Here is a 14,456-nt window from a genome sequence, read left to right as displayed (position 1 = left end):
TTTTTTTGTGGTGCCAGGAATCAAACTCAGGACCTTACACATGCCAGGCAGGCACTTGTGTCACTGAGCTATATCCCCAGCCCTCATTAGGTATATCTAAAGTGTACTAAAAAATTTAATGTATGAAAGACTAATTGTAAGTATCCAAATTCATCATGTCTGTGTTAAAAATTCCAACTTCACCCCTTCTACTTATTTACCCTCATTTGCAAAAGATTTGTTTCCTTTTTTTCTTTCTAGTCTCTAGAATCAAGTTAAAGTATGTAGAAGTGCAAATTCCCTCTGATAAATGTGATTATTATATATATCTAAAGTGTGCCAATAAAATTAATTTAGAAAAATAAAATTAAGTGACCATGAAGTTTTGGGCAACCGTGTAGTCCACACAGCTTTCTACAATGTCTTACATTAAGATTTCATTGTGAGATGTAGAGACGTTTGTGACCTGAGTCCTAGTAGATGATTATAAATGTATTCTACATTGTGGTCTTTTTTGTTTTTATGAGACAAGGTCTCATTAGGTGGCCCAGGCTGCCCTTGCACTCTCCTCATTCCTCCTATCTCAGCCTCCTGAGTGCTGTGATTGCAGGCTTGCTCCACCATGCCTAGCTGGTTTTTGTTTAACTACATAACTGTCAAAGATGTTGCTTTGATCCCCTTTGTTCTTCAGGCATGCTCATGTCTAAGGATCTGGGAAATAGTATGGCACGGTGGTTAAGAATGTGATGGCTAAGAGTATAGTGGCCTGTGAGGATTTGAGTCTGGGCAGTTCTACCCAATTTGGTGAACATCAGTTGCCTCCAGTATAAAATAAGTACAAAGATAGTACCTATCTGATACATCGTTGTGAGGATGAAATAATGAGAGTAAATATATCCGAGCACTTGGAACATTAAAAAGTTCCAGTTTTAAATACAACTTAGTGATTTTCAAAACTCATCACAACAGTGATAGCACAATGCAGTCTCTATTACTTTCTCTGCTAAAATCACATTCTTATAGAAATCTGATTGGTTACATAATTATTCACTTGTAAAAGTAAGAATGAAGAATATAGAAATATAGAAATTAAGATATAGAAATTAAGTATTCTAAAATCCACACATAGAATTTATATCATCTATGCAAGACATCCTTTCAGTAATCTATAAAGGGGCTGGAGATTTAGCTCAGCAGCACAGCATCTGCCTGGTGAGCACAAGGTTGTGAGTTCTATTCCCGATACTGGAAAAAAACCAAAAAGAAAAAAATCTATAAAAATACTAGAAAGAAACAGTTTAGCACATTCTTTGGTAGAATTAATCATATCTGTGATTTCTGTGGTCTGCCTAAAGGACATCAATGCAATGATTTCTATATGAACCTGGATTCAAATGAAGGCAATCTCTTGTAATCCTATAAGACTTTATGTTAGATTTATATAAATAAAATAAGAATGTTACTCACATAAGGTATAATCTGTTTACCTAAATAATGATGTTCACCATGAATGAATTCTTCTATTATATTTTGTGAAAATTTGTAAAGTATATTTCAGCTAATATGTTTGTATCAGTTAAAGAAATAGATCAATAATAAATATATTCCTTTTAGTTTTGTAGGTTTTATTTGATTAGGAAATATAATACACATTTATTTGTATCCATCTTTAAAATTGTCTACCTAATGACTTGTATCTACATACCCAGCCATTTATCTACACACACACACACACACACACACACACACACACACTCTGTTAGAGGGGTATTGCTTTCCAACACTGCCATGTTTCTTTTTGTGTGTGTGCCAGGAATTGAACTCAGGACCTTGCACTTGCCAGGTAGGCGCTATGCTGCTGAGCTGTATCCCTGGCCGTGTTGTCATGTTTCTAATGTAGATATGCCTATACTCTAGAAATATAGTCCTTAAACTGCATTTGATGGCACATTGAATAATTTGAGGAGGTTAAAAATCTTTTTTCTTCAAAGATTCAGATTTAGTTGCTTGAATCCTTTGGAAATCTCAGCAGGTGTTTATTTTACGTCTTCAGTGATCTAAAACAGCCTTCAAAGTTCTCTCACTGTTCTGTAATGGAAAAGTTAGACACAGAAATCTGTAATCTTTGTATCCTTTCTTGAATATTATTGTCTTTTCTTACAGATGTCAATTATAATTCTTATACATAAATCACAAAATGCTATATGATGATACAACACTAGAATTTCTGTTGCAGATAGCTAAAGAGATAATATACAGAAGGCCATAATGCTAAAATACCATTTTCGACAGAAATTTAAACCATAGACCAGACACTTGAACACCATAGGAATGAGTCATTTATGATGCAGACAGAGACGCATAGAGAGAAAGATTGTGAATGAGACAGAAGAGGGAAAAGGTAAAACTTCTCTATTGGACAATATATTCACAGTACAGTAAATATATGCTCTGTAATACAGGAACCTGTGGATCTTTCCTGGGGACTTTGGCACTGAAGTAGTAATTCAGGCTTTAAGAGAGCCATGAAATCCTAAATAACTTCAATTTCGTGCCTGTATTTTATGAGATCATCAAAACAGTTCAAGTAAATTACAACTTCAAAATCAATTTCTCTCTTCAGCCGATCATTTATTATCCTATGTGATTGAAGCTTGCATCTCTTAACTGGTGTATTATCCAAAGCAAAGTCAAACCCAAAGTTCTTATTTAATGCCAGCACTTCAGCACCTTGATGGAACAGAAAATAAAAATGCTAATCTATATACATCACTTTGTGCTCTGGGGCTGGGATTTCATATTTATGTGGGGAAAGTAATTGGAAATGAAAGAAAATCGTGAGCTTGCAGTAGAGGCGATGGCCTAGGTCCAGCATTTGAGGACTTCCTTTGCTACATACTTGATCCCCTATATGAATTAGTCAATTAACCTTCCTGAACCTATTTTTATTAAGGTAAAAAATGGGCCTAATATAAAATGCCCATGGAATATTTAAATATAGACAGACATAGACAAGTAATTATTATGTTACTATCGTATTTAATTCTAGCTATAGGTAAAGGTCTAGCCTGAATAAGCAGGGCAGGGAGATGATATAAAAAATTGATGAATGATATAGGCATTTACATATTTGATAAAATATAAGGTAAAATACCATGAATCATGACTATGTATATTATCTTCCAGAGGTTTTTCTTGCTTTTATTTATTATTTATTTAACACCAGGAAGCAAATTCAGGACCTTGACATTGCCAGGCAGACGCTTGTGGCACTGAGCTGTATTCCAGGCCCAATATGTATATTATTTATAGAAATTAATAAGACATTCAAGAAAAGGTGAGGTTTAACATAACAACTCTCTGGTTAGGATTCAATAATCATGAACCATCCAGACAACAGTTATTAAAAAGTCTAGAATGAAGACACATGCTGTGTTAGCAGATGCTAGATCCTTCAGTTTGTGTTTGCCTGAGTGACACACAGGATAAATAATAACAGTTATGTAGATTGGATGGAATAAAATAATAGACTATTAAATTGTAGGAGTGGATAAAAAGTGCTTAAACCCATGGGAATAAGGAAAAACAATATTACTCTAGCTATAAATATGTCAATAGTAACTGCCAGAATTATTTGGAAGAGGATCAACACTTTCATTGCCACGGTGAGAATTTGGTATTTGGAGATGTTTGGAATTGAGATCAGGAATTTAAATAAGACATCAAGACTGGAATAGTGATTTGTTTACTTTTTGGTTCATAATGGTAGTAAATAACACAAGCTAAAAAATGAGAATCTACCTCATTATGTTACCATCTGTTAATATAAGTACATTATAAATATTTTTAAAATATTTTCACAGTATTTTACTATCTTGTCCCACCCTCCCCATCCTTTTTCCTTGTCTTAAATATAATATGCCAACCAAAAGGAATATTGACCAATACCAAAACTTCAGTAGTGATATTTTACCTCAAAATGGAGGTCTTTTCTATAAACACACCATTTTTGAAGGAAGTAACTGTAATTGCTGACTCCATTTTTTAAAATTTGTATGATTTGCCCCATCAGTACTATTTGGAAATGTATCCCTCACCTGTTGATGAAGCTTTGAATTAGCAAAATGTTCCTTGGAGGTCATTTATACTATTACTTGACAATTTGAAATTTACCTAAACCTTTGTATAGATGCTTCTCAGATCTTCAAAATTCCCTTGATGTACTTTTTAAAATGTTTTATCTCTATTTTAATTTCTCAAGCAAAATGAGGGATTCTTCATAGTTCTGTCATTAGTATTAACTGGAAAGTATTGATAAGTTTCTATAAAATACAGAGAAAGTATAGCAACATAAATTCAAATAAGACATCAATTTCAATGAACTTAGGGCATAATGTGTGTCTCTAAGAATCTGATCCGAAAAATGGAGTGATTCCAAAACTGTTTTTTTTTCTAGAGGAACAGAGAGAGCAACTAAAGAAGAACAAATCTCGTGCACTGTAGTCATGTTACAAAGTGCAAAGTGCAGTAGAAAACGTGACTAAAATTTGTAAAATACATTGACAATCTAGCTTTCCTGAAGAGATAAACTAAGGGTAAAATAAACAGTTTTAGCCTCAAGCAAACAACAACAAGAAAACCAAATCATAGCTGACTACAGTAACCCATACTATTATCTCAGCACTCTTGCAGGCTGAAGCAAGCAGATGACAAATTTGAGTCCAGCCTGAACAACTTAGCAAATTAGCAACACTGTCTCAAAATAAAAAAAAATAAAAATAAAAAGCCCTGTTTTAATCTCTAGTAGGAAGGAAAGGAGTAGAAGGTAGGAGAAATGGATGGAAGAAGGAGGAAGGTAGACAGAAAAAAAATAACAACTTGAAAGGAGAAGGAATAATACCAAAGCTGTCTATTGCCCCAACCTATAGCTTCATTGCATAGGTATCAGGCAGTTTAGGTGACAGATAACACAGTCGGTTAGATTGTTTGCACCATGTATTCCTCTGCATAGTTCATTATAAGCTTCTGTAAACTGCAAATGAGCAGCTAGGTGGATCGCAGTAGACTTGTGCGACCTGCTTGTACGGAGCTTTGGAACAATGACGTGTAGATGTCTCTATTTAGAGCACTCCCTGCTACCTGATCCAGCCCAAACAGAATTATTCACAAAATCTGAAGGAAGACAACAGAGTCTTTCTAGGCCCTCTTTCTCAAACTTCTCACTGTTAAGCCTTAACTTCTCCAATAATTTCACCTGACACATATTAACTAACTACTAAATATCTGTGTAGAGATCTCCTGAAATCTCTCTTGAATTCTGCTTCATTCTGTGTGGAGATTATTGTGCACTGAACATTTGCTCCAGGACCCATCCTCATCCATCCTTATCCATCCTCATCCATCCTTCTCTCCCAGCTGGATGCTTAATTTACATTGGTTCAGGTAAACCCCAGCTCCTCTCAGTCTACCTTCTGCCAATGATAAAAGAATGTAGTTTTTCCTTCACTATCTCCTCAGGCCTCCCATTACATTTCTTTCCATTATTGCAGCTATTGTTCTTGGAAAGGAAATCAGTCCCTTCACAATGAGAGCTTTAATCACTTTCAAACCGGCCTACCTGCCTCTCTTCGTTTTCTCTGAGAGTCCATGAGTAATTTTCTTAAGGAACAGACCAATTATATCACTTCCACACTCTATTAACTTCTGTGACTCATTTGAGTGTCAAATTAATTATAAATTTATTAACCTGGCACGTAAACCCCTACATAAATCCCCAATGTATTTTTCCGGGATCACCATACTGTTACTATTCTCCAAATGAACCATATGTTCAAACTGAAATTAGCTTCTCCTGTTTATCATAAAACTCATGGTTTGTTGCTTCCAGAGTTTTGCTCATATTCATTCTAATGCTTTTTCACTTCCCTTCATAGAAGTAGCACCAGAAATTATTATTACAGCAACGTTCATAAAAGTTCACCTTGAGTGAACATGGATTCTGTACCACAGTATGTGTTACATGCTTTATAAATATTTCCTCATTTAAACATTAGCATGTGAACATGATATCATGACACCATACACTGTATGTGGAGGCTTATAAAGGTTATACATTGCTTCCTCAAGTTTATTACAGTAATGATTTCATTATTAATCTAACCTTGGAATACCTAGTTTAGAATAAGTCTACTCTTTCAGTACAAATGTAAAGAAAGGCTGACACTAATGTTGCCTTAATCTCAAATGTTGTTTCTCCAGAGAAAATTTTCAGGTATTTGTTTGTTTATTTGTTTCAGGCTGTGAATTGTCCCTCTCTGAATCAGAAAATCCTAAGTTCAAACAGAGCCTTTTTATTGTTCTAACACAATTATATATTGCATTACAAAAATCCATTCATTCGACTGACTCTTAAGGTAAATACTAGCAACTGATCGGAAACACTGTGAATCTGCTTTATATCCTTGTTACACAAAACCAGTGTGTATGTGTGTGTGTATGTTTTGTTCAATAAATTATGTTTGAATTGAATTATTTCTAATAAGCCACAAGGGTAAAATACTACTAAGTACAGAATATTTTGTGAATGTTTTATAGATCTTAATGAATGATTTTTAGCAGATCTACTGATTCAAAATTTAAATATCTGTGTGGTTTAACAGGATAGACCTATGTCTGGAGGGTACAACATATATCATTGAGCACTACCAGGAAGACTCAGGAGGAAAATGTATTTGTATCAATTCTTTTCCATTTGAAAACCTGACATTTTTGGAGGAAAATAGTGAACTCTAGGACAGGACCCTAAGAAAATACTCAGCAGTATAAGCAATAATTACAAAGCTAAAGAATAATTCAAAGCAGCAAGAAGTGACATTGAATGGAAATTATTTAAGACTAGTCATTCTTACTCAGATACACTGAACTAGAAATTACTTAAAAGTAGGTTTTAGCACATGTTTATGCTACAATATCTAATATGGTGTGATATACGTTCATAGTATCTAAAGAATTTGAGTGTTAGACAAAAGAGATAACAGCAAAGACTAGACGGGAAAGACATAGAACTCAAACGTTCACCTGACCACTTGAAGTTGAGAATGAGTAAACAAAACCATTCCTAGCATGTTTCATTTAACTATCTCAGATTTTCCACTGTAAGATATGTAAAATATACCTATAAGGAGATAAGGACTGGAGTCTCATAACTGAAATTTAACACATTGACCTTCCTAGAAAATCATGAACTATCCTGCACAAAACACAGCACAAAGACAATACAAACTTACTTTTCCACTGAAGTTCTTAGAAAAGGTAGATATTTATTATGGCTGTGAGTGATGAAAGTAAATTCATAAACAAACACTATATTCCCTCTTCAGTTTTCTTTTTCAACATAAAACTAAATTAATAAGTTAATTTCTTAAATATAATTGATACTTTGAAGAGTAATTTGTTTTCAAAGTAACAGAATGATATTAAAGTGTAGAAAATTGTGCTTGGAAACTAAAGTAAAATAATAAAAACTAGAAGTTTAAGTGGGGACATTTCTAAGTTTTCAAATAAATTAACAAAGAAACAATAAACATCTATGTGAGGCTAAATCATTCTATCAAAAAATAAGAAACATTTTTCTAATATGTACACATTATATATATTTATCAATTTTTTTGCTTATTTCACATAATATGTGTATATATGCATATGTATGTATGTATATATTTCCAGACAATTTATTCTTCACAGTTCTGAAGTAAAAATTTTATTTCTTTTATTTTATAATTGGAAACTGTAGAATATAGGGAGAAATAGTTTTGTAGTTTTGGTTATCAACCATGTCTTAATAATAGCCTATTATAGCTTATAAGTACCTTAGTGGATTTTTCCACTATTATAGTTTTTTATGTGTTTTAATGGAGTTTTACAGAAACCCAATCATTTCACAATAGCAATACTTTTGTTTTTTATCTGCCTATTACTTTGTTACAAAACTTAAATATTCATTATTTAATATAAAATTACATTACATAATATTGAGAGGAAAATAATTTGGCGATTTTTTCCCCCCTGATTTTAATGGAGTAATTTTTAAAGCTTTTTATTTAGAATTTAGCCTTTTCATTGAGAATTTGTAAATGTAAAACTACACTTCACACATTTTGTGCAATTTAAAATGTAAGGATTATGCTAGCAATAAATATGCTTGTGAAAAATTTTCCTCCTTTTCTATATGGATATACAACTAAAATAATATAGGTATTAATTATAACTTGTAAATTTAATAGTTCTGCTTAGTAATATAATATATCTGGGGACTTTTAAAACAGTTTTATTGGGGTATAAATTGATAGATTTATCCATTAACCTGTGTAGGCATTTGGAGCATTTGGGTTGTTTGAGTTTTTTTTTGGTATATTAATGATTATTCATAATATTAATATTATTTTAAATTGAGCATTTATTACATCTATATTTTGAACATACACACATACATTTACATCTGCATATGAATATAGTCTAAACAGTATTCATACTAAATGTAATGAATTTATCCATCATCCACCAAATTTTCTCCATCTTCTGTACCACTAGGACTTCTCACCCCAGTACACAAACAATAATTGATCGACTTTTTGTCACTATAAAGTAGTTTTCAAAAGACTTTAATATAATTTAATCTCAGAACTCTTGCTCTGGTTTCTTTTATTCAGCATAATTCTAGTTTCATTTAATTTCAGTATAATTGTGCTGAAATGAATTTGTTCTATCAATAGATAATTCCCTTATGTTGCCAAATAACATTATAGTAAGTGATATGACATGATAGTTTTTAATCCTGTATCATATACCTACACATTTGAAGTGTTTCCAGGTTTGTGATATTAAAAATAAAGTTGCTATGAACATTCACACATAGATATTTGTATAAATTATGATTTTATTTTGTCTGGATGTGGAATATCTGGATTATACAGTAGGTATATATTTTTAGAAGATGATAAACTAATTTTCAAGTAAATTTAACATATAACATACACTCATACTAATCATTTTAATGTCTGTTCATTCTTGTAACATCTGCCTCGATTCTGGGCAGATTCAATTAATTTATTTCTCTTTATTCTGTATCTCTCTGCTTCATTGCATGTCTGCTAATGATTTATTGAGTACTAGATAATGTAAATTTTATCTTGTTGGGTGCTGGATATTTTTAAAATTTATAATTAATTTTAAGTCTTTTTCCAGAGACAGTTAAGTTATTAGAAACAATTTAATTTTTTAAACATTATACAATATCCAAAACTTGTATTATATTCATTAACCTTTGAATATTTCTTCCTAGAAGACCAATCATTTCGTTAGGTTTTCATTATTTCTTAGGCTTGAAGCTACAAGTATCTTGTATCATTTGTCTTCTTGGCTTTTTTAAATTTAAATTTAAAGAAAATAATACAAAAAAACCCAATAGTAAAATACAAACAAAACAAAGCAAGGACATCAAAAATGATATGGAGTTTCAAACCAAATGATAGGGATTAACAGTGGTTGTTATATTACATATTACTATCTTCAACAAAGTTTTTGTGGCTAGGTTCAGGCAGTTCAGGCTAGTCTTGAATTCACTTTGTAACCCAAGCTGGTCTCAAATTCATAACGATCCTCCTGCTTCAGCCTCCCCAGTGCTGGGATTACAAGTGTGTGCCACCATGCCCAGTTTATAAGTAAGTATGTTATAATTGTTTCGAATCAACAGACGTAAATCATGGTCTTCTTTACTATTCCAATATTTTGTGTGTATGAGTGATATATGCCACTACTGTTGTGTTCAGATTTTTCCCTCTTCTTGTTCCTGCAATTGTCCAGTAGTTATAAAGAGATTATCAATGGGTGTTTGAAACTGAGTTCTTCCATAAAGATGCTAACATGAACTTCTTTTGTAGCCTCAGTAAATGCTCACATGTTGTCCCACGGAGGTTCTAGTCAGCATTTCTTGCTTCACATAGAAGCAGCTATAAAGTTTTAAAGAAAAGATTCAAGTAATCTTATGATGATCTAGCGATATCTAGAATATTTCAGCACAGTTGTTGACTCTCAGAAGTAAACTTTAGATTCATTTTAAATGTATAAACTATTGGATGTACTGGAATCATATAAATATAGTAGACAGTAGACTGCAGGTACATGTACATATATATCATGTACAATATTTCTTGCCATTGTGTATAGTATTTTGTTTGTCACTATGCTATCAACTTTAATTAATTCAAGCAATAATTTAAGTGATTTTTAAACCTTATAATGTTGACGACTAAAAAGAATCTAAAGCATTTATGATAGCTATTTCTAAATTATAATTTTTTATTAGTCTTAAAAATCATTTTTAAATAATTTCCAATTAGAGTAAATCCAACTATATAGCTTAAACTTAGATTGAGAGAGTCACTCTCACTCTGTGTTTATATGTACGTGTGTGTATATGAGCATGTTATACTGTAGATGTTTCATGTGTATATCTATCACTTCAAAAAATTTAATAGGTATATTATTTGAAATTACTTTTAGTAATCTTTTAAAATTCATTTTTATTCTTCATATTTTCAGATTACTAAATTTTTATTTCCTGTCTTTGTAGATTCATTTCCCCAGAAATTCTAAACATTTTTGTGTTGAGTGCTTAGTATCACTATTTTTATCACTTAAAATATTTGGACTTTCTTACTTTCATCCAAGCACTGCTTTATTCATCTGACAAAAGTTTCAATTTGTATAATCCAGTGCCTTTTAAAAAATTCTTGTCTGAAAAATACAAAACTAATACTTGAGCAATTTTGCTATTATTTTTTGTAAAAAATGTTTCCTTTTGAAATAACTCTTGTCTTAGTTACTTTTCTCTCCTTGCTGAAACAAAATACCCAGTGCCCAAAATGAAGGAAGGAAAGGTTTACTTAACTCACAGTTTGTAGAGGTTTCAGTCCATACTTGGCTAGCTCCAAGGCAGAGCAGCACGTGGCAGAGGGCAAACGTTCATGGCAGCGAAACACAGCAAAAACAAGAGCAAAAAGGAGGAATAGCAACAAGCAGCCTCTTTCCCTCCCTTATATTGTATGCAAAACTATCTACCTCAGGTTGGGTGTAGCTCTCCTCACCTTAATCAATCAAATTCTAAAGCCCACCCTATGACCACATGAGGCTTTGGGGAAACAGCCAGACACAAACCGTAAAAAAAATCTAAGATACAAAGTTAATTCACAGAATTGATGATATTGTTCTAAAGTTTTCTAATTATCTGTCGTGGGTGATGTTCACATATTCTGTTACAAACCTAAACACTCCATATGTGTCTTCTCTTTGGTATAAAGCACTGTCTGCTTGCACGCTATTGGAAGGTCTCTTTAGAACTTAAGTTTCAAGTTTGGTTGATGTAAATTTCTTTAGGAGTAGAGCATTGAATCAGCTTAATTGGGAAGGGAGCAAGAGTCATTGGAAATCTCAGGGGAGGTTAGCTCTGTATCTTTTTCTTTGTGCTTGATGACGTGAATGGAGCTTTTCTCTTTGCCTTCCCGTTATGCCAGCTAATTGCTAGATTTGCTCTTCTCTTCTTCCTTTGGCTTTCTAATCTTCTGTACCCCTGCTTTTTCTTTCCCTTCATCTCTACTGTCTCTGTGGCTTATGTTATTTGGTCAGTGTAGCTTATTACACTGTAAAGGGTTAAATTGTGTCTAAACTTTTGCTCCTGTGAAACACGCCTTGTTTTTTCTAACTCTTCATCTACAAATGTGGAGGTGTTAGAGGTTTTCTGTCAGGCATGGTCCCCCTATTGTGTAGGATGCTGCTGATTTTTCAGGAAAAAGCAGTGTGGATGCCCTTATCATGGTCTGTGACCTTACGTATGTTCAACAAATAACTTTTTTCTTGAATTTTCTCAGAACTGGATGCCTACGTCCTCTAGTTTTTTAGTATTAAATGAGGTAGTATCTTAGTATATCAGGTAAAGGGAAAACCATTATCTCAGAACTTGAAACACATTTGGTCATGGGCACACATGCCTGTCATGTACACATCCCTAAAACATAGAACCATGTAACACATCATAGCCAACACTTCTGATCGATGTGAACTCTCTGTTAAGGCACTTCTTCAAAAGTTTTCTCCCAAGAAAGAGAAGCAGATCAGTTTAGTATATGCTAAATATGCAGTGAGATTGCTTCATTAACCACGAAATCCTCATGTTAAAAAAATGCTATTCTTTTGTAATGGCTGCAAGCAAACATACTCAATCACCATTGCAGCAAAAGATGTTATATTTGTTATATTTGGCAACAAATAAACCTGCTATCAATTCCAGATGTAGACATGAACTCTGTTCTCTAAGCTTTTGCATCTAATCATCTTGGAAAGAGTAGAGCAAAACTAAAGTTTCCCAAGGCCTTTGTTTAACAAGAAGTATTAACATACTTGATTATATTCACATAGGTGTGTGAACTACAAAATTCTATAGCTTTATGGATAAAGGCATAAGAGTACATGGCAAATGACAAACTTTTGCATTTTTATGAACATTGATATATTTGAACACTGAGATTAAATTTTCCTTTGCAAACAGAAACCTCAGAGATAAAAATAAAAGCAGAAGAAAAATTACCAGTCCTCATTTTGTAGCTCTATACCCAGTAAATATATGCTTGAAATCTTCAGGGTTCTCATGGATTTGTTATTTCAATTACATTTTTAATGATACATGCTATCTGAATTGACAAGGCTGTTTGAATATCCTGGTGCATAAAACTAAATCAATTCACAAAGAAATGTTAGGAGAACATAGATTTATTAATATTGAGATACAGGATATGTAGGAACACACAATTGAGGAGGGATGTTTTGCTGTTCAACAGTAGAAATTCATATATTATGAACTATGCAATAATATATAATAGAAAAAGGCAATTGTTCTATTGAATGGCTTTGGTACAACTATAAAATACAGCAGCTGTACATTTTCTTTCCCTCTAGTATGGTTTGGAGTCATGTCTGCATCAGTGAAAAGGAACAGCTAACCATTTATAAAATAAATGAAAACCAACAGAATCATAAATGACTAATATTTTCATCTGAAGGCATTCAGAATATAAGATATCATAATAAGTTATAAATGATACATTTTAGAACATATAAATCCCCATAGGATTTAGGGAGTATCACCAAAAATAGACTTTTTTCCCTTTAAATCTAGTTTATGTATCATACACTTGCATGAATTCTAAATTCTGGAATCATACGAGAAACATGCTATGGAAGAATGTAAAGAGATTTTATGAAAATTAGCTCAAACTTGGCATAGATCAGACAGAATTTTAAATATTATGTAGCAATAACAAAGTTCAAGGTTGTAGAGCAATAACTCTCTTAAATCAACAAGTATCAAATGTGGCTTCTCATTATAGTACTCTGGACAATTCTAAAAATGGGTGATTCATGGGAATCACATATTACTAATTGAATCACAGTCTCTGAAACAAAGAAGAGAGACCACTGAGAAAGCACTGATTACCAATCAATCTCAAGGGTTTTTCATCCTTAATGTGTGGTGTTATATTTGTCCTGGTACTGTGTAATGGGTCCTAGTAAAGATATTTGCTGTCACCAAAAGCAGTTAGGTCACTCCATACCTTATTTATGGATTTAATATTTTTTCTCAAGTATATTAAGATATCAAGATTGTAAAGTTTATGTTCAATGTCATAAAATACCTGTGGCTTCACTGAGTTCAGTTTTATTAATTGATTCATGTATATTTAATCTTAAGGTTTCTTTTCTATGCTATTGCTTATCAGTCCAACTATGCCTAAGGAATCTTCTCTAATGACATTTAGAAGACTTAAGTTTACAATGACTACTAATTGTAGTATCATTTCCCTCAGTTATTTATGTTTATAAGTATTTCCTCCTATAAAATAATTTGGAATTAGAAAGGACTCTGGCAGTTCCATCTTTGTGGCCTGGGTTTTACCAAATGACTAACTTTGTCTGTGGATGAAGAACACAGTTCCTAAATTGAAGTTCCCATATACTCAACCCAAAATCAAGAACTGCAAAAACTGGGTGTCTTCATTACTTTTCTCTCATTGCTGGGATAAAATACCTGATGCCCCAAATTAAGGAAGGAAAGGTTCATTTAACTTACAGTTTGTGGAGGTTTCAGTCCATACCGGGTTGTTTCCAAGGCAGAGTAGCACACGGCAGTGGGCAAATGTTCATGTCTGTAGAACATAGCAAAAATAACAAGAGCCCAAGAGAGGAGTGGCAGAAAAGGGGAGAGCAAGCCTCTTTCACTTCCTTATATTATATGCAAACTACCCGCCCCCAGGCTGGGGCGTGTGTAGCACTCACACCCATAATCCCAGCATTGGATCATGGATCAATCATCAGCTCTAAAAGCCCACCTCATGACTGCATGAGGCTTTGGGGGGATATCCAAACAT

The 14,456-nt window shown here is 33.0% G+C and overlaps 1 long non-coding RNA gene across 1 annotated transcript in view; it reads right to left on the bottom strand.

Moving 5' to 3' along the window:
- Window positions 1-14,256, bottom strand: part of LOC106148584 — a 130,552-nt gene extending 116,296 nt beyond the window's left edge. Inside the window, exon 1 of the long non-coding RNA XR_001234159.1 lies at window positions 14,159-14,256. This is a non-coding gene — a long non-coding RNA (uncharacterized LOC106148584). The remainder of the gene's footprint in view (window positions 1-14,158) is intronic.
- Between the last annotated feature and the right edge of the window lie 200 nt (window positions 14,257-14,456).

This window comes from Chinchilla lanigera, unplaced genomic scaffold, assembly GCF_000276665.1.
Source record: "Chinchilla lanigera isolate Chin_1 unplaced genomic scaffold, ChiLan1.0 scaffold00023, whole genome shotgun sequence".
NCBI classification, from domain to species: Eukaryota; Metazoa; Chordata; class Mammalia; order Rodentia; family Chinchillidae; genus Chinchilla; species Chinchilla lanigera.
This window is presented reverse-complemented; position numbering and strand designations above follow the sequence as displayed.